The sequence below is a fragment of the Artibeus jamaicensis genome, unplaced genomic scaffold (assembly GCF_021234435.1).
Source record: "Artibeus jamaicensis isolate MK-2021 breed Jamaican fruit bat unplaced genomic scaffold, CSHL_Jam_final contig_889, whole genome shotgun sequence".
In the NCBI taxonomy this organism is placed as follows: Eukaryota; Metazoa; Chordata; class Mammalia; order Chiroptera; family Phyllostomidae; genus Artibeus; species Artibeus jamaicensis.
Window position 1 is genome coordinate 2111879 of NW_026522005.1, and position 22309 is coordinate 2134187.

The 22309-nt window shown below is 39.4% G+C and overlaps 1 protein-coding gene across 3 annotated transcripts in view; it reads right to left on the minus strand.

Moving 5' to 3' along the window:
* Positions 1–22309, minus strand: part of TEC (tec protein tyrosine kinase) — a 108881-nt gene that overhangs the window by 81195 nt on the left and 5377 nt on the right. The window contains exon 1 of one of the 3 annotated variants that reach the window (XM_037164824.2): positions 19214–19335. The exons of the other annotated variants lie outside the window; for them this stretch is intronic. The gene's annotated coding sequence lies outside the window, so the exon portion shown is untranslated. Of the gene's footprint in view, positions 1–19213; positions 19336–22309 lie in introns of those variants that run through there. 3 annotated transcript variants of the gene reach the window in all.

The window sequence follows — 22309 nt, forward strand, 5'->3', positions numbered from 1 at the left end:
GTACTCCAGCTGAATTTCCCCCACAATTCTCCACTCCACCAATAGCTGACCTACTCAGAAATAAGAAGCACAAAGGAACCAACTCTCGGTTACAAATATCTACTTTAAATAAAATTCAGAGCTACAACTTACTGGCTTTTTCTGTATCTCATTGGAGTTAAACACAAGAACACTCTTTTCTTTACCATAACTACTAATTGTTAAAAGTTGGGAAACCTTAAGAAACAATCCTAAAATTTGTATGAAACCACAAAGACCCGAACTGTCAAAGGAAACTTGAGAAAGAACAAAACTGGAGGCATCACGCTCCATAATTCCAAACTATGTTACAAAGCAATAGTAATCAAAATAGAACAGTATTGGCAGAAAACCAGATGCATTATGGAACAGAATATAGAATGCAGAAATAATCTCACGGATGGACGGTCAACTAGTTTATGACAAAGGAGCCAAGAATATACAGTGGGGAAGGACAGTCTCTTCCATGAATGATGGTAGGAAACCTGGACAACAATGTGCAAAAGAGGTAAAATTGGACCAGTGTCTCACACTGTACATAAAAACTAACTCAAAACAAATTAAAGGCTTACACGCAAAACCTGAAATCATAAAACTCCTAAAAGAAAACATTGGCAGTGAGCTCCTTGACATAGGTTTTAGTGATGATTTTTTTTAGATGGGACAACAAAAGCCAAAGCAACAAAAGCAAAAGTTAACAAGTGTGAGTACATCAAACTAAAAAGCTTCTGCACAGGGAAGGAAACCAGCAACAAAATGAATAGGCAACCCACTGAATAGAAGACAAAATTTGCAAATCACCTATATGATACGCAATTTGATTAGTATCAAAATAGATAAAGAACTCATACAACTCAATAGGAAACTAAACTAATTAAAAATGGACAGAAGACCTGAATATTTTTCTAAAGAAGACATACAGGTGGCCAACAGGCATATGAAAAGGTGCTCAACATCACTAATCACCAGGGAAATGCAAAACCAAACCACAATGAGACATCACCTCACACCTGTTAGAATGGCTATTATCAAAAAGACAAGAAATAATAAGTGGGAGCAAGGATGCGAAGAGAAGGGGACCCTTGTGCGCTGTGGGTGGGAATGTAAATTGGTGCAGCCACTGTGGAAAACCGTATGGTGGTTCCTCAAAAAAATAAAAAACAACTACCACATGATCCAGCAATCCTACTTCTGGGTATCTATCCAAAGAAAACAAAAACACTAACTAACTCGAAAAGATACATGCACCCCCATGTTCATTGCAGCATTATTTATAATAGTCAAGATATGAAAACCACTGAAGTGTCTATCAGTGGGTGAATGGATAAAGAAGATGTAGCACAGATACACAATGCAATAGTATTAAGCCATAAAAAAGAGCAAAAATCTTGCCATGTACAACAATACTGATAGACCTCAAGGGCCTTACACTACATGAAATAAGTCAGACAGAGAAAGACAAATACCGTATAACTTTTATATACAGTTCTTTTAAAAAAAACTGGTCAGTATGGCTCAGTGGGTTGGGACATTGTTCTATAGACCGAAATTTTTAAAACTTTTGAAAAACCTAACACATTAGTCTTTGAATTAATAATAGAAAGCCGCTGTCTTACCCACGAGAAACCCAAACCACCAAGAAGTTACATTCTCCGTCCAGAGTTGCAGATCTGAGTTCCAGATTTACCCATGAGAAACCTAAACCACCAAGAAGCTATCATCTCCGTCCAGTGTTGCAAATCGGAGTACCAGATTAATGGTTCTCAATTTCGCAGTCTGGCAATTTTAACCAAAAGATCTTAGAACATTCTTCATCATGAAAGGACAGCTACTAAGGCTGTTCATTCTAGTCTATACCTTTCATAATATTTTTAATCAAGGGAACAGAGGTGCTAACTAGGAAAGATAGTCAGAAGTTAAAAACAAAAGTGATTGTGAGCTCCCAAATAATATAGCTTGGTCATGGGTACAGTGAATAAGAAACAAACAGCTTAGTTATCAGGGTAGGGGGAAAGATAAACTCCTTACTGGAAGGAGCAGAGTGATTTTATATTGAAATTCTCATCACATTAGGTTGAGACATATAAAACTGCCAATATCCAAAATCAGCAATATTATATAATTCAATCCAATACTTAGTAATGCCCTAAGATTAAGAGTTTAGTTAAAGCCCTTGGTTTCAGGACTTCTATTGATACATCGGAATGCATTGCCTATTACACATCTTATCACAGGTTTATAACAAAGTTAGTGTGCTTGCAATTTAAGAAATCTAGCATGAATAAACAGCAGACTCACAGTTATGTGAGAAATTAAATTCTGTGCACCTGCCAACAATATCAGTAGATTATATTTCAGTTCAAAAGTTCCTAAAATGGGTAACTATTATATAAGAACAAAGCTAGCCATGCTCTTTACTGCAATGTATACTCTCAGCTTCAGCTCAATTTCCTTTTGTAAAAGTGGAATTAAGTGGCAGAAGTAAAAGCAAAGGAAAAAAATGCTGGGCTGACTTCTATCAGAATAAAAGGTACACTTTGGTTCCTATTTAAGAGCAGGAGGTGAAGCTATTCCAGAATCAGGTAACATTCTAGCCCTCAATAGCAAGAAACACTGTAGACTTTCTTATCTATTAAACAAAGGCACCCAGTGATAATCTGTATGTTCTTAGAAGTGTTAACTAGCTTTAAAAGTGTTAACTAACTGCTGTAGGCTACAAAGTTTTGAGTGCTTGTCTGTTGACCTGTTGAAGCTGGACTAGATACCTAGTATCTGTCCATCAATAGTCAAATGGATAAAAAAGGATGTGGTGTATATACATACAATGGAATATTGCATGAAAAGGAAACTATTGCCATGTGAGACAGCACAGATGGACATAAAGAGAATTATGTTAAGCAAAATGAATCAGACAGTTAAAAAATACCATATGACTTCCCCTACATAGAGAATCTAAAAAGCAAAATAAATGAACAGACAAAATAGAAACAAACTCATAGATACAAAGAACATATTGATGGTTGCAGATGGGGGTTCAACACATGGGTAAAAAAGGGGAAAGAATTAACATGTGCAAATTACAAACATTGCCAGTTACAAAAACAGTCACAGGGCTATAAAGTACAGCATAGAGAATATAGTCAATATCACTGTAATAACTACATGTAGTGTCAGATGGGTACTAGATTTATGGGGGTGATCACTTTGTAAATCATATCAATGTCTAATCACTATGTTGCACACCTGAAACTAATATAATATTGTATGTGAACAGTAATTGAAAAACAAAAATATTATTTTAAAAGAGATATCTAATAAAACATCATTCAGTACCAATGACATCTAAAGAGAAGATAAGACATCCTGTAACAAAAGACCAGTTACAGAGGCCAGCAGACCTATCTCTCCTGGTAATCGTCCCTGGGCCCCAGCCCACTACCACTGGTGGGTGACTGGGCTAGGGGGCAAGCGAGCCTGGAAAGAGACTGAGCGGTGCCACCTTAAGAAGAGGTGTTTGCTAGTATCCGTGCAGCACAGGTATGCACACAGATACAGCAGGTGCTCTCTAACACAGGCGTGGGGCTCATACCACAGGTGCCCTCTGTGGTCTTTGGCTATGATTCAGGTTAGGGACCTCACCATTTTTAAAAAGGAAGAAATAAGAGTTTCAAAGGGTAATACATAGAGAAAAAAGTTTTAGAAAAGGAACTATGTGCAATGTTTCCAAGAATCAACAAATACACTTTAGCATACAGGAGATTCACGGCTAAGTGGTTCTAGAGAGAAGCAAAAGTTATCATAACCTAAAAATGTTCATTAACCAACTGACCACAAAAGCCTGTTTCACATTACTAGGTCCTGCTTTGCAGGTCATTCTCCCTGAATGAGAGATACAACAGTCAACAATGCAGATGAAATGAAACGGGAAATATTCAAAGGAGGAAGGTTTTTAAGATGTAAATGAGAGTGATACTGGGGAATTGTTCAAGCACCCTCAACCCCACTGGGAAACGAGAATCTTGCAGTTAGTTAGCTAGTAAAAAAGAAAATAACACAACAGAAGTGTCAAAACCGAATACAGAATGATTTATATTTAAAATACGAAGATAACACTGTGGAAGAGGGCTTTTTGCTCCCTTTTCTACCTTCTCCCTCTCACACACACACCTCACCGTACCCCCCTTCTTCCTGGACATAAGGTTGGGAGATGATATTTCCCAGCCTCCTTTGCAGTTAGGTGTGGCCATCTAAGTGAAAGCCTGCTAAAGAATAAATTCAATTGAGTATATTTGAACACCTAATTGACTTTATTAAATGATTCATGAATTGGGCAGCAACCCATCTAGCAACCAGAATGGGTTGTAGAAAATAAAAGGTTTTTGAGTCCCACTCCTGCCCCCCCCAAAAAGTGTAGATCTAAGAAATTAAAAGAATGGACTGTTTCAGGCAAGGACAGCTTTCGTAAGGGGAAGGAGAAGTCTTATCAGGCAGATTATCTCACAAGTGCTGACCAGGAAACTCCACTCCTGGGAGAGTCTAAAACTGCAATTAGGCTAGTTATTAAGTTTTGGTTTGGTGACCGGGCTTAACAAAAGTGACTCCATTTTGAACTATTGTTTCTTTCCTTAACAAGTCAAGGGATACATGCAGAAATGTTATCTAGATCATCTTCAACTTAGAGACAAGTCACTTTCCCTGAATTGACAGCATTTCCCACCTTCCCACCAGCTGGAACATACACAGTTTTCTTATTCCAGGCATCACCCAAGGGAGAGGAGGAGGAAGAAAATGCAATGGGAACCTGGGTCTCAGATGCCTCATGGAGCAGAGGTGCCCTATCAGCCTACACAACTAACCAGCACTGTAAGGAAGAGACACACTTTTATCTCGTTTTTGAAATAAGAGCCATGTCATGGTTTTTGTTATAGTGGCTTAACCTTTATTCTACCTAACAGACACACCCTTGCAGAAACTGATAAAGCTTTCTAATGCTTTTTTTAAAATGTCCCTCTTTAGACTGCGCTGACAAATTTAAACGAAGTGAAGGAAGTAAAACTGTATCACGCATTTCCAACAGAAAAATTATCTCATTAAACCAATTCATGCTTGACTCACTCTTTGTTCTAAGAGTTAGCAAGTATAATCTAAACAGTAACATATATGAGATAAAATAAACATATTTGCACTTTGTTTTTCAGGATAAAGTCTGAATCATCCTGGGCTTTTTCTTTTCTTCTACTACTTACTATGAAATTTAAGTGGATTCACTTTAAGTGACAACATTCTGGCACTAATTCTCCACAGGTGTGAGAATTCACATGTAACACAAATATTTCTTTTTCTGCTTCATGCTGTTTTCAAAGGGAAACAAGCACCAGTAAAACCCAGACATAAATAGCAAGTATCTCAAGTGAGTCATTTTCAGCACTTTTACTAGAAGGAAACATGAAAATAAAGATATTTTGAAATTATAGATAATTAAATACAAGTATGTGTTCCTTGGCTGCAGTATTCTAAATTGTTTTTAATGAGAAACATTTGTCTACATCAACATATATTTTGGTTATAGGAATAAAAAATGCACGTCATTATTGCATTCAGCTTTTTATAGAATAAGAAAACTTTTGAACAAAACAGTTCAAGAATAAAAAGAGAGTTTGAGGAGAATTCAATATATTTTAAAAGTCTTGCCCTGGCTGGTGTGGCTCAGTGGATTGAGTGCAGGCCTGCAAATTAAAGGGTCACCGATTTGATTCCCAGTCAGGGCACATGTCTGGGTTGCAGGCCAGGTCTTCACCGGGGGACGCATGAGAGGTAACCACACAATGATGTTTCTCTCCCTCTCTTTCTCCTTCCCTTCCCCTCTGTCTAAAAGTAAATAAATAAAATCCTTTTTAAAAAGTCTTACAAGACATCTCAACTAGTTGATACGATGAGACACTGTGGCAACCCTGAGTATTATCTGCACATTGATGACATTAAGGTTTGGGGGTAAGATTTGTTTGACTGTATTAAAATTGATGATATTAAGATAGTGTTTGGTTGTTTTTGAGTTTAGAGAGTGTGATAATGGTATTGTGATGTATTTTTAAGGGCTCTTACTTTCTAGAGCTACATACTGAAAAATTTAGGGATAAAATAATGTTTGTGATTTGCTTCACAAGCTGGTAAGGGGTATGTGAGCATAGAGACAAAAATGTTATTGTTCTTGAGTTGATAACTACTGAAGCTGAGTGATGGATACAGGGGTTCATTATACCATCTTATTATTCTTTCTGCTTGAAATTTGCCCTAACAAAAAGTTTTAAAATATGGTCAAAGGTTTTCCCTTAAATGGTTTTCCATGTACTTGTCATCCACAGAGGAGAGAATGGAAAAGAAAGAATGGGAAAGGTGAAAGAACAAAGACGAGAGAGGGAGGGGGAAATAAGAGAACCAAAGCACATGCCTGGTTCTCTTTTCTGACAAGTAAAAGTCAGAAAAAAGGTGGGTGAGCTCTCCTTTATAATAATGTCTTCCTCAAAATGTCATTACCACCCTACCTAGCCCATCATGAGCGCTCTCCCAATGATTCCTTGAGTCAACTGAGCCACACAATAATGTCACATGATCCTATCTCTTCTTGGACCAACAGAAATGTGTTTCTAGCGGCCAAATGTCCCACAGTCTATGGGACATTTGTCCTTTTTGTAACTTCTCTCTTCCCTTTATTTCTTTTCCTATCTCCTGTTCAAATTCCGTGGAAGAGGTTTCCTTTTCAAGTTTACAGCATGATAAAAGGAAATTCTGCACAGATCAACAAAGTACCAAAGCACAGTGGGCAGTCAGGTAAAGTGCAAGATACTCAAATTGCAGTCTTTTAATAAAAGACTTATTAAAAACAGGACCAAAGGTAACCACCACAACTGAACTGACAGCACATACCAAGACAAGAAGGAAGATTTGCCCAGAGATGGTTACCCTTACTTCTAAGGCTTCTGGAGCTCAGTGACTGAAGAATTTCCCAAACTGAATACCATCTGTTACATACCTGATCTCTACAAAGGAAAAAAAAAACGATCAAAATACTAATTCCATAGGAAACATTCTCACATGTCACTTATAACAAATAAAAATTATAAGCTACATTCAAAAAGCATCGTGGCTATAAGCTATGATCTAACTACTGGTTGGAAAACATCCAGTGACCTTTTCCATATGTCCTATCTCTAATGAAGTAAATTGATAATGTACTTTCCTATTCTTTGCTCTACCCACCATTGTCATTGTCTGGCCCATTTATGATAGCAATACTCTGTTTTTTAAAATACATGCAAATTCTTTAACACTCCTCCACTAGAGACAGGGTCCACATCTCCCCCCTTGAATCTGAGTGGGCTTTTGACGCCTGTGACTAATATGGTACAGCAAAAGGGATGCTATGTGACCTCTGAGCCTAGGTCAGAAAAGGCCAAGTAGCTCCTGCCTACTTCTTTTGGACTTCCACTCTTTCAACAGTCCTTCTCGGAACCCAGCTACCACAGTGAGAGAAGCTCCCACCAAATGGAAAAGCCACAGAAAAGGCGTTCTAGCAGAGAATCCCAGCTGAGCCCAGCCTTCAAATCACCCCAGCTGAGGAGCTAGACAAATAAGAGAAAACTTTCAGGTGATTCCAGCCCCCAGTGGTCTGAGTTACTCCCAACTATCAAGATGTCTAAGATGAGGGCACAGACATTGTGGGGAAGACACCTTGTGCTGTCCAATTCTTAAAGATTCCATGGGTGTGATAAAATGGTGGTGGTTGTTATGTGCCCTTAAGTTGCAGCAGTTTGTTACAAAGCCATAGATAACTGGTACATATACTATATCATTTTTTATGTTTATATATATTTTATATAAAGATTGCTTTGAATTGAATTCATTAGAGTGACAAGGTTAATATATTATATAGGTTTCAAGGATCCATTTCCATCATATATGATCTGTGCGTTGCACTGTGTGCCCACCACTCAAAGTCAGATCACCTTCCACCACCTTATATTTGGTCCCTGGTACATACACTTTACTGTCTTTCCCTCCCTTTCCCTCTGGTAACCACCACACTGTTGTCTGTGTCTTTGAGTTTCATTTTATATCCCACAGATGAGTGAAATCACATGGTTCTTAGCTTTTTCTGGCTGACTTATTTCACTGACCGTGACAGTCTCAAGGTCCATCCATGTTGTCACAAACAGCAGTATTTCATCTTTCCTTATGACTGAGCAGTGTTCCATTGTATACGTGTACCACATCTTCTTCATCCAGTCATCTAACTAAGGACACTTTGGTTGTTTCTACATCTTGGCCCCTGTGAATAATGCTGCAATGAACATAGGGATACCTCTATCTTTGAAAATAAATGTTTTCAATTTTGGGGGTTAGATATCAAGAAGAGGGATTGCTGGATCATATGGTAACTCTATTCTTAATGTTTGGAGGAAACTCCATACTGTTCCATAGTGGCTGTACCAGTTTACATTCCCACCAGCATGAAATGTGGGTTTCTTTCTCTCCACGGCCTCTCCGACACTTGTTCTTACTTGTATTGTTGACTACAGTCATTTTGACAGGTGTGAGGGGGCATCTCATTGTGCTTTTGATTTGCATTTCCCTAATAGCTAGTGAAGATGAGCATGTTTTCATATATTTGTTGGCCATTTGTATGCCTTCTTAGGAGAAGTATCTATTCAAGTCTGTCCATTCTTTAATTTTTAATAGGATTGTTTGGTTTTTTTTGGTGTTGAGTTATATGAGTTCTGTATATATTTTGGATATTAACCTCTTGTTGGAACCATTGTTTGCAAATACCTTCTACAATTAGGTTGAATGTGTTTTTGTTTTGTTGATGTATTCTGTAGCCAGAGTAATCAGGCAAGAAAAAGAAATAAAAGGTATCCAAATTGGGAATGAAGAAGTAAAAGTGTCAGTTTTTGCAAATGACATAATTCTTCATACAGAAGACCTTAAGAATCCACCAAAAAGCTATTAGAAATGATAAAAAAATACAGTACAGTTGCAGGGTAAAAAAATCAATGTACAAATATCCACTGTTTTTCTATATACTAACAATGAAATTTCAGGAAAAAAATGGTGGGGAAACCCAATTCTTTTTGCAATTGCAACAAACAGAATAAAATACCTGGGAATGAATTTAACAAAGATTGTGAAACACCTACTTACTGAAAACTACAAAGCATTATTTAAAGAGACTGAAAAAGACACAATGGAATGGGAATATATTCCATGTTCATGGATTGAAAGAAGCAACATAGTTAAAATGTCCATATTACCCAAAGCAATTCACAGATTTAATGCAATCCTCATTAAAATTCCAGTGACATTTTCAAAGACATAGAACAAAAAAATTAGACTTGTGCAGAATCACATAAGACCCTAAACATCAAAAACAATCCTGAGGAAAAAGAGTAAAGCCAGAAGTATCACACTCCCAGAATTCAAATTATATTCAATGCTACAGAGCAACAATAATCAAAACAAAATGGTATTGGCAGGAAAACAGACACACAGACCAACAGAATAGAACTGAGAGTTCAGAAATAAAACCACATATATATGGGCAAATAACTTTTGATAAAGGAGCCAAACACATACAATAAAAAAAAGAAATCCTCCTCAATAAATGGTGCTGGGAAAATTGGAAAGTCATATTCAAAAGAATGAAACTAAACTACAGTTTGTCCCCATGTACAAAAATTAATTCAAAATGGATTGAAGACCCAAATAATAAGATCTAAAACAATAAATTACATAGAAGAAAACATAGCTACTAAACTTATGGACCTAGGCCTTAGTGAAGATTTTATGAATTTGACCCCAAAGGCAAGGGAAGTAAAGGCAAAAATAAATGAATGGGACTGTATCAAGCTAAAAAATTGTATGTAACTGTATCATTCTTGACCATCCTGTCCTCATTTCATTCATCTCTAATTCCTGTCTACCTTCTTTTGTCACTTAAATGTTTCCTGTTCTCTACTCATCCATCTTTTCACCATTTTCAGTCCAATTGTTTGGATGGAATGAAAAGACAGTTGGGGGTACTGGGGTCTCTTTTTTGGAATGACAAAGTCTTCTGGAATTAGACAGTGGTGACGGCTGCACGGCACTGTAAATACACTAAACACTGCCAGACTGTGCTCTTTAAAACAGTTCAAATGGTGAAGTTTACATTACCTAAATTTATTTAAATAAAAGAAATGAAAGAAAAATACATGTACAACATGTAACAAGTATATAAATGAGAATTGAAAGCAAAAAGAGAAACTAGAAAACATAAGGCAGAAAAACTGGAGTGGAACCAAATTGTATGTGAGGACTGATTCTCACATCAGCTCAAAAGGCAAAAACTGAATCTAGTCAAAATTCACCTTGAATATTCCACAGGGGACACAGGCCCCACTGGAAACACACTCTCTCTCTCTCTCTCTCTCTCTCTCTCTCTCTGCCACAAATGTGATTCTCAGCTCACAACATGAATTTCACAGAAAGGAATAAAATAACAAAGCAAATTCAAAGCAATTGAACAAAAGTCTTCCAAGGCTGTCAAGACACTCTAAGACAGGGCACAGCACTTTTCCAAACACCATTCTTACCCACTATACAAAACACATACCCCAGAGGGTTGATAAATATAGTTACTTAAATACCACCAAATGTACACCTGGACTTGCACAAAATCCCCTTTAAATACCATGTATTTAATATATGTGCTTTATATTCCACTTTAAAATGGAAATCACACTGGCTGACACAGCATAAAAAGCAAAATTTCTATCACTCACCTGAACACATGGCTTCTCTAGGATCCACTGAACATTAGCCAATCATCCTAACATCTGCTAGTCTATGCAAAAATGGCATTATCTACATTGCTGGTTGAATAGGCGCTTTATACTGATCACGACATCGAGTCATACTGGTGTAAGAACCCAGGCAAGTAAGTGGCCCATTAATTCATTTTTCCCTTAGCTCTGCTCAGGACCTGCCCAACTTGCTCTCCATATCAAAGTCTAAGAAACTGAATTTACCAGTTTCACCATCATCATAAGAAACACTAAGCATCACCAGCAGAGTAGAATAATTTCCCAGAGGTATCTCCTCCCCAATAGTAGCTGAGTGAGCCTAATACAGTGGCACTCAACCTGCCCGGTGTGACAACGGAACTCATGTGTGTCCCAACTCTGGCTGATGGCTGAAACTATTCTAATAGTGGATATACACTTTCATTCCAAAATTAGAAATAAAATACAGAATGCAACTACCTCTGAAGTAGGTAATATACAGACTAGTCTGTTTTTAATTCTCAATCCCATCCTCTCTTGCCATCTCAAATATTTCAGGCCTGCAGTTTCCCCCTCTCTTCAATGCACCCGATCCCTTCCTACTGGATCACCCCCTTTGGCACAGTAGCACCATTTTCATTCCCATTCCCTTGACCCCCACATTCACCTCCAAATGCCATGCCCCCTTGGTTTCCCTTTATAGCACAAGTTCTTGAAAAATGGGATCAGGGTTTCAGTGTCTACTTCTCAGCAGTGCTTTCCCCTAACCATGCCAGACGGGCTTCTAGCCCCTGAATTCCATGAAGACTGCATCTGTCAAGGTCACCAAGAACCTCCTTGTGGCCAAACCCAGTGATCACTTCTCAGTTCTTATCTTACTCGACCTCCCACAGTGTTTAACACAACTGGCCATTCTCTTCAAAATGCTTAACTTTTCTTGGTTCTCTGTGACACCAAAGTGTCCTGGATTTTTCTCCCATCTTAGAGGCTATATATTAACTTCTCAGTCCCCTCTGCTGGCTTCTATTTTCCTGCTTTACTTCTAAACCCTGGTGTGTCCCAGAGCTCCATCCTGGGCTTGCTTTGCTTCTTCATGTATACGTTCTTCTCAGGGGTGGCCTCATCCACTTCCATGGCTTGAAATACCATCCACAGGTTGGAGGCAGATGAAGAAATCTACATCTTCAGGCCTGTCTCCAAGAACCTCAGATTTATATATCCAATTGCAAACCTAGCATCTCCATTTGAATGTCTAACAGGTATCTCAAACACAACAAGGCTAAAATAGAACTCTACGCACTCCTCTAACACTTGCTCTCTACCTATTCTTTGCCATCTGACTAAATGGTCTCACTACCTCTCTACATGCCCAGTCAAAATTTTGAGTTGTTTTTGATTCATTTCTCTCTTCCATACCTCAAATCTAACCCCTCAGCACATTCTTCTGACTATACCTTCGAAATATTCTAACCCTTAATATTCAAATCTCTACTTCATTCTATTCCCATTAGCACAATAATTTGATTGCACTAGTGGCCCTGATTTTTCACACCTCCCTGCTTCTTTTCACGCCTCTCTTTATTCCTGCCCTTTAGTGATTCCTGCCCTAAACGGGCCACAGACCGCTACTGGTCTGCGGCCTGGGGGTTGGGGACCCCTAGAATAAATAAATGATCAGATCCTTTATGAGATCTGGTTTTTAAAAAGGAGAAGGAGTTAGGCAAGTTGAAATGGCAAGGGAAAAATGAAAGACAAATTCGGAGAGGGAAGGCTAGCAGCAGAGGAAATGTTTCTATTATAAAATGAAGTTGAGCCTGGACTCTGAAAACAGCCAACAATGGAAGCCCTGCTCAACTCCTTCCTGGCTGTGTACATACAGACACACCACTCCCATCTCTGAGCCTGCTGCCTCCTCTTTGAGACGGGGTAATACTTCCTTCTTCATAGAGTTGTAAAAATTAAATAAGAAAATACATACAAAGTACTTAGCATATATCATAGTAATCACTCAATATGAATGATGACAACATTGGTGGTGGTGATATTTAAGTCCACCCTGCTAATATTGATTATATTGGCATAATCTATAGTATCATACTCAAACTGTTGACTCTACCTGATATATTTTTTTTTAATATTCAGGCATTTCAAATTGTCCCTTCTCACCAAAGTGGAATATGCATAGGGCCTAGAACCCAATGAGCTGAGTTCTGGCTCTGGTTCTGCCTCTAACTAGCTGGGTGACCTTGTGCAAGTCACCAACTTCCCAGACTGGAAAGTTACCTTGTCATCAGTTCTGTCTACGCCAAAGGCAGGAGGTGCAGAAAACATGCTTCCCAGAGGTGAAGGCATGGGTGTAACAGGGACGCACTGGAGCCAGAGACACAGACATGGGCAGGCAGACAATCACTCCACTCCATCCCAGAGCCAAAACGGGAATATCCCAACACCTTAAGTTAAGGTTTCCCAAACTGCTTCTCAGAACTTCTCAGATGACACCAGACTGTCACCTCATCGAGGACACTGGCTGATTTTATTCTCTACTGTAGGACCTGGCGCAGTGCCAAAAACACACTATCAGAGGATCTGCTTACTACATGCTTGCTGAATCAGTGAACACATACATTTTGAAAAAGCTGTGTTAAGCAATATCAAACTGGTTTCTTGTGTGTATTTCTGAGGCTTTAATACACAAATACAGACCCTGTGATTCATAAAGAATGAACTGCTTCCCAAACTTACCTGATCATAGAGCTCTTTCTATTTCCCTGGAACCTTATTAACAGCTCTGAGAGTTGTAGCATTCTATAAAACAGTTTGAGAAATATCCTAAGCTTACATAATTTAAGTCATTTTTACCATGATGAAATAAAGTTACCTTACTCTTCATGCACAAGGTAATCAAAAGGCCAGCTAATTTGATTCATATCTAGTATGCATCTCTTTTCTCCCAGCATCCTTCGCTCCCTCCATTTCCCATTCTCTCTACTTCTGGAGTCTTACTACTCATTTTCTTAAACTGCTTTAATTACTCTCCTTCCTTCGTAATCAACCCAACAAAATTTCAGTGTTGTCACTTACGATATCACCCCACCTCTGAAAAGTTTTCAAAGTACTTCCTTTTCTCCTTTTCAAGTCTGTTTCTCCTTTTGCATTCTCCACCCTGAGCCCTCCTTGGGATTGTTTCTTCATTTTCAGTAAATGTAATCACGTCATATCCCACCTGAGCTCCCTCTTCCTTTCCTACCCCTATTTCCAAGTGTTCGAGCAAGTAAACACATGAACACGTTCACATCTCCATGCCTTTTTCTGAGTTATTCTCTCTGCCTGGAAGAGTGCCTGTTGAAATCCTATTCATTGTTTAAGGTCCTGATCACAGGTCAGCTCTTTTATGAAGAGCTGTGTCCCTGATTTTCCACTTCTGCCACAATTCACTAGTCCCTTTAACCACCCCCTGGCAATTGCACAACTTATCTCAGACATATAAAGTCAGTCATATGGATACAGAGATTACAGAGTTAGGAGAGAAGACTAGGGACCAGGTAAGTCTATCAGGGATGATAACCAAGAGGATGGTGGCAAAAGAAGAAACCAGGAGGGTATCTGCATGGGCGGCTTGAACTATAAAGGAAAAGGGTTTCTGCATTACTTGCAGGCAGCACAGGGAATCCAGGGGAAGGCCACGGCCCGAGAGAGCTGCAGAGAAGGGAGTGTTCTCATTCTGTGAGGAGGCTGGGGGGTGTGGGAGAGTTGATTCACAATGGAATAATGCCCTGAGGGCCCCCGGAAAGATTTGGAAGGAAGCCAGTAGAAGCATGGAAGTTCAGAATCATAGGAAAGTTGAGAGTACATCAGAGGACAGCTGATCAGAAAGGCTGGGAGCCAAGACACAGGGGATTAGAGACAAAGCCTTGGCCGAAGCTGGCTGAGGTCCCAGATGGTGTCAGAGGCCAGATGAGTTAGGTATTCAACAGTTTTTGATCAGAATTCAAAAGCAGGTCGGTGAGTAATTTTTCTAATGTTTATAAAGAACATATTTCTCTACTGCTCGTGGCATAATTCTGATCCTAGTGTGTGGGCTATGCCCTTGATGGTAAGGGCGTGGGGAGTGGTGAGGAGGGGATGGGTGTGGCATCTCCTTTCACTAGGGCAGGACTCACAGCCCTAAAAAGGAGGAAGCAAGTCAAACTCGAACAGTCTACTGGGATCTAAGGCCTTTAGGCACAATGCAAGCAACAGCAGGCACCCAGGCCAGAGAAGGAGTAAGGCTCACCCAAAAGTAGATAGAGAAGGGTGATGTGGAATCCAACACAGAAAAAGTCTATATATTAGGCAAATACTGTAACTAGACAATAACAAAATGTACAGGCTCACATAACAGGGAAGTCCTGGAATGCTCCAGACACACCTAAATCCTGGGGTTCAGATCATGCTGCCTGGGCTCTCACCACCACTTATTGCTGCCTCTCACCCTGTGGCAGCCTCATTCATTCTCTCCTTCCAACAGCTTCCTGCAGGTAGCAGGCAAAGATGGCCACCAGGAGCTCCAGGTTACATCACTCTAGCAGGAAAAAAAAAATCCCACGGGGGGGGGGGGGGGAATGCCACCTTTTCTAAACTGGAGCAGAAAAGGAGCCTAAGTGAGACTGGGTCATGTGCTAATCTCAGAACCAATCACTTGGTCAGGTGGAAGCACTTCCCAGATTGGCTAAAGCTAAATCACACGACCATGGGTTATCATGTGCCTCGCCCGAACTACAGAAACTGGGATGGAGAAGTTCCCCAAAGGAAAGAGTCTGGGTAAATAATAATTCCACGATAGTGTGGTCACTTGTCAGTCAGGTTCCAGATACCAAAAGAGAAGCCTACTCCTGCCATTTAAAGTACAAAAGGGCTTTGAAGTCAGACAGAACTGGTTTTAAATTTCAACTTTGACACTAGCTATGTGACCTCAGGTAAATTACTTAATTGCTCAGTGCCTCAGTTTCCTCCTTATAAAATGGGGATAATATAGTACCCATCTCCTAGAGATGTCTGGGAAGATGAAATAAAATAATGCACATAAATTGCTAGGCATAATGCTTGATTCAAAGTGATCAATAAGTGGTAGCTATTATTAGTAATAATGACAATTATTTTTATTCAGAACAAGGGTATCACATGAAGGGAGACTCAGTGAAAGGGAGCCACATCAGAATTTGGATAAATCAGTGCTAGGCCAAGTTCTATTAGGGAAACTGAGAATACAGTACAGGGGCCTGAGTGAACACTGAGATACAAATCAGTAAGTGCGGTAAGCACCTATTGTGCGTCAGGAACTAGGGATACGATTATGAATAAGACATATGGCTCCAAGATAAACTACCATGAAGAGTGACTATAGCTTTACGACGTTATTGGGTGGTAGGGAGGCGAGGTTGACTAAAGCTGCTTCATTACTTGTAAGCACAGGCTGTGGGCACTGGGAAGGGGCTGAGTGTACAACTCAACAATGCCTACACCCAACTGCTAGAATGCTAGGAACAGAAGAGCTACAATCACCCCCCACCCCCGCCAAATGCCTTTGTATGAATTAGGAAAAAGTATCTCTTCCTTTAAAAACTTTACTTCCATCTTCAAAAACAAGTCACAGCAAATAAACAAAGCTACTAGACGTGCAATGTAAATGACATCCCAGAGTTCTGCAGTGCACACTTGTACGCAGTCACCCGGGGCACAGACAGGGACAATGAGGTGGAGGTTAAGGAAGTCAGGGGTGGTGATGGAGTGTCTGGGAGTCGCTGGGCTTTTAAAAACAGAGAATAACATTTTTCTGTTTATTTTTATGTTTATGAAAAATATATATATAGTTTTTTTTCAAACTATATGAGAAAGTTTATTTAGAAAGTCCCAGGGGTAGAAAGAAGTGAGCCAGCTGGACTGTATGGGCTCAGGAAACAAGTTACTGAAGCTTAGCGTTTAGGAGAAGGAAAGCAGAGGTACCAGGCCTGGGGGAAGGAGAGAAGAAAGGCCTGAGTGTGCTCGAGGGCGTGCACCAGGAGAGAATAGCAGCTTCTGCTGTACAGCTGCGCTGTTCAACACGGTAGCCACTTACTGCGAATAGCTATTGGCCTGGAAATCTGGCTAGTGCAATGGAAGAACTAAAGTTTTTATTTAATTTTAATCTTCAATGTAAAAATGAAATAATATATTTTTCCATGAACCACGAGTTTATTGTTTGGTTGGACTAGATTTCATTCTATCCACTGCCTGGCGTGTGATATGATAATGCATTGCACTGTCTTGCATTGTTCATATCCTGGGTTGCTTCTGATATCTCATTAGTAATTTGATTACAGGAAATTATAATATGTTTATATATTGGCTTATAAAAAACACTTAAAATTAATTTCCCCTGCTGCACTTTGCCTTTTTAATGTGCCTACTAGGTATTCATAAATTATATATCTGACACACAAAACATTTCTATTTGACAGTGCTGCTATGAAGACGTCTTAGATCAAAAGTGTTAAGGGGCCCTGGCTGGTGTGGCTCAGTGGACTGAGCGCAGGCCTGCGAACCAAAGGGTCGCCGGTTCAATTCCCAGTCAGGGCACATGCCTGGGTTGTGGGCCAGGTCTCCGGCAGGGGATGTGTGAGAGGCAAACAGACATTGATGTTTCTGTCCCTCCCTTTCTCTCTCTCTAAAAATAAATAAATAAAATCTTGGAGTGACACCCAGAGGAACAGTTGCTTTTGTTTTGTTTGAAGCAGGCCCTCACATTTTCTTCTAAGTTGTTCAACTCTGTTTACCAGGAGGGAAAATTAGAGAGGGAAAGAAGAGGGACGTAGTTCAGGGAGTAGAGCTCAGTAGAGCTCTAGGAGTACCCTGCGGAGACCAGGTGTCGTTCCAGACTGTGGCTCCACGACTTAACCAAATCTCCCCTAATCTCCTGGTGCTTCAGGCTCTTCCACAGAGACTCACACATCTTCTGTGCTCCATAAACATTAACTATTGAGGGAAGTGGGGCATTATTTGGGAATAAGGATGGTGCAAATAAATGGTCTCCCTGTTGGCCTTGGTATAAGAGGACACACCCTGTCTACATCTCTCAGCATTTATCTTTCTAGACTGAAGAGTTGCATGAGGGTATTTTACTCCAGCTTCTGTGCCACTAATAAATACAGTTGCTTTTTTCTTAAGTCCTTTATGTCTTCTAAGTACATGGATGAAGCTATTTTAGACACTGAAATGTCATGCAAGTGGAGCAAAATGGCATTTCTGAATTATCGGCTTTTTGTTATTCCAAGTCATACACTTAGTGAACATCTTCAGTTAAGAGTTTGCAATAATATCTGAATCTCTTTCTTGAGTAAAGAATTGGAGGCCCACCGGCAGGTACAAATGGATTCATTCTCTCTAAATGCCTTCCTTACCACTTCCCTGTCACTGTGCACAGACTTGAGAACAGCAGTCTGACTTTTTAGTGTCCCAATAGGTTCTTGCAGACCAGGGGGGTCAAACACATTTTCCTGGGAGGCCACATCTGCCTCGAGGTTGCCTTCAAAGGGATGAAAGAACTTTAGGACTGTGTAAATGTAACTACTGCTTGACTGTTAAGGAGCTGAAATTACATTCAGCCCATTGAAGGCAACCACAAGGCTGATGTGGCCCCGGGTGGAGATGAGTTTGACGCCCCTGACGTAGATTGTACACTTGGAGTTTACACTGTGTGTTCCCTCTTTTACATTGTTTATTTTTAAAAAAACAATTATTATACTAGTTCACTAACATTTATATCCCGAAAAAGGTCCATCTATGCCTAACTTCTGTTCTGTCTTTGTCCACTCACCATACCTGATTGTAAAAACATTTCTCCCAACCTTCCACTGACTCAATTCATTTAACAGCCTTTGTGGATGGTTTTTTCAAAATCACTTTGAAAATCAGTTTCTCCCTAACCTCCATAATCACCTAATGCTCTTTAAAGAAATTTGTCAAACTTGATTCTTCCTTACAAAGAAGTAGCAAAATTTAAATTTTTAAGGGGAAAAACAAGGATGCACATTATACATGGGTAGTACTGATACTGTATTTATAAATGTTTTTAATTTTTATTTATGCTCATGTGTTAAAAGTATAACTCTAGAAAGCAGTAACAATATCCATATGCAAAATAATACCAATATTATAATTACTGTATCACAATAATCAGTTTTGTTTCTATATATAAATAAATAAAAACTTGAATTAAAAAATTAAAATGAAAGATTTTTTTCCTGAAATCTGGGCCAAAAACATGGTTGCACATTATACACTGGAGTGCGTTATAAACAGCAAAATACGGTACATTTGCTTAAAAACTGTTAAATCTATTTTCCCAGTACATAAACACTTACACAGAATTTATTTTTGATCCCACTTGTTCTACAAAGTTCAGGACGAATTCCATAGACACTACTTAAATCAGACACCCTCTGATGCTCAGCAAGCCATTATCCTCCAGGAGGCCCACTCTTCTCACCTGTAAAATGTGCGTAATATAGAAGCCCTATGCCAAACAGAACAAGCCATCTCATTATTCATGAATGTGTATAACACCCTCTGAGAACAGCTCAAAGTCCCTTTATAAGCGTTAGGCCATGAATCTCTCTGACATGAACTGTTAATCATGTGTCATTATTCTTTGTTTAATAGAAGGAAAACCTGGGGCATGGCAACACAATGCCAGTTAATAGCTAGCTTAGAAATCTGGCCCAGACTCCAAACATTAGACAGAAAGATGACAGGGGAGAAATCTGAATAGGAATCCACTCTGTTCTGGTTCTTTATCAAGAAATTACATTAATGCAAAATTCCCTAACGTTGCTGGGTCGCCCTGCACCTCTGCTTCCTCATGCAGTCCAGGAATGTGGAAATGGGCGGGAGGGCTGGAGTTCCCCGTGGACTACAACGCCCTCCTCCCCACTCACAGGAAGGCTCATGAACACTAGACTAGGTACTGAGGTCAAATCCAGTTTCACAGATAACATAACAGCCTCTCCACCTCTAGTGACTAATCCCTGGACACTTTTCCTACCCAACATCCAACAAAGTGAAATGAAGGTCTAGACATTATCAATGAGAATGCACCCTCTGCAAATGGACCTGTCACGTGACCCTGGCTTCATTATCTGACCCATTTACAACTGGGTACATAACACAGCTTCCACAGCTCCAGCTAAACCCATGTCCTCACACAAAAGATACTCTTGACCTAGTAGATAAAAAAAAGAGCGTAATAAAACCCCATAACTTTGCATAAGTAGTAAGCTTTTTCAAATTATTATTTTGTGTCCTTATGACAAAGATCAACAGAAGCTAGAAATTTTTAATCCTAGAGTGGTATTTTGAAATATACCCTGAGGAACTAATCCCCCCAAAGGAAAAAATATAATAACACTACATATTAAAAACAAAGTTGGGGGGGAACAACCCTGAATGTCCAACAATTAGGAGGTGGTTCAAAACACCACTGCATATTAACATGGCAGACCACCACTGAGCTATTACCAATGATCGTCATTCCTGCAAGAAAAAGCCTGTATGGAATAATGGTGTCCGAAGATGGTTGGACTCATCATAACCTCATAAAGTAATGGCATACACATATATACACATATACATATATGTAAAAAAATAGAATTTGCAGTTACATAAACAGAGGCATACAATGCTCCTTATGTTAATTATTTTCTAGAAAGTTGCTAAAGATTTTTGAAAAGTCAAATGATGATAGAGGTGACTGACAGGAAGATTGACAGGTGACTGACAAGAATCACCAAGATTCTCTTTTAAATGATTTTGATGTTGTTTTAATTTCTTCTATGTAAGCATCCATATTGCTTATGCTTTTAACAGTAAACATATAAAACAACATTTTTTTTAATGATGGCAGAGAGAATCCAAAGAGCTCACTGAGAACTGGAGAATCTCAGTGGCATCTAGAGATCTATCCTCAGTCTGGGGAAGTCAGCAGGGTGGGTCACCAGCCTCTGAGCCCAAAACACTGTTTTCAGCTACAGCTCCAAAACCTATGAACAAGGCTTTTTTAGTGCAATGCTTCTAGAACTGGTTTAAATATGTGATAATTTAACCAGCTGACGATCCTTTAAAAATTTTAAAAGCACACCTAAGTTTACATATCTAACAGCATTCATAACTCAGTTAAATTGTATTTCTGGTTCTCTGCATGGTTAAAGGATCAAGCATTTCCATCACTCAAAGCACAAGAATAGGAAAGAAAGCCAACTTTCTGTGAAACAAATAATCCCAGTGGTAAAAACGACTTTTATTGCATGCTTAAATTATATTTGCAGAAAAACGAACTCTAAAATCACTCCTTTGTAGGAAAAAACCCCACAATCTCATTTTTGTGGTGATTATGTGAAGGCCCCACAAGTGGTGGTTGAAACGCAATATTGGGGGGGGATACATGAGGATGGGAGAGTTTCCAAGGAACAAAGGGAAAGGCACTGTTGGACCTCTGCTCAAGGTAAAGACATGTTATTAAATTTTTTCCTACTAAATCAGGCTAGTCCTTCACAACATTTAAAGATAAAGGACGTGGGGTGTTCGACAGGGATTCTACACTGGAAGTATCTCATATAGTATATGACAATTTAAAGACTCTCACTTGGATACAATGTAGCTGAGCATTTCAAAAGCACTTTTAAATGAAAAAATAAGTGACATATAGTTCCAAAAAGAGGTATATATACAGTGCTGAAATCCAAGGAGGTCTTCCTCCTTTAAAAACATAAAACTCACCAGAGTAGACAAAATAATGAGCACACCTTCCTTCCAGCCTCCAAACACCACTCTTAGCCATAAAAACCAAGACAATCGCAACGTTATGCTAAGAAGAAATATATGGATGGAAAAATATAATAATAGTAGTATTTGTTGTCCTTTTGAGAGTATCTTCAATGAAAAATATTTCTAAATAATAAGAAACAATATTAAATTGAGTGCTCTATGTGTCAGTCTACACTGTCAAAGTGAAGTAAAAGTCTAAGCAAGAATTTAGGCACTTCCGGTCAAGATGGAGGCATAGGGAAATACACTTTGCTTCCTCACACAACAAAAGAAGGACAACAAATTTAAAAGCAAAAAAACAATCCAAACTGCCAGAAAGTCAAACTGTATGGAAGTCCGACAACCAAGGGGTTAAAGAAGAAACATTCATCCAGACCAGTAGGAGGGGAGGACATAAGCATTCAGGTTAAAGAAGACACGTGGCAAGGCAACACACAAGGCCGTATGAGGTGGTGGCTGGTGGACCAGGTGGTCCCACACTCGTGTGCAGATAAGCTGGGAGGTACAACTGTGGGGTAAGACAGACAACACAACCCAAGATTCCAGCGCAGAAAACTAAAGCCTCAAAACCTGTGGCTGTAAAAATCTATGGGGGTTGCAGCAGTGGGAGAAACGCCCAGCCTCCTAGGAGAGTCCAT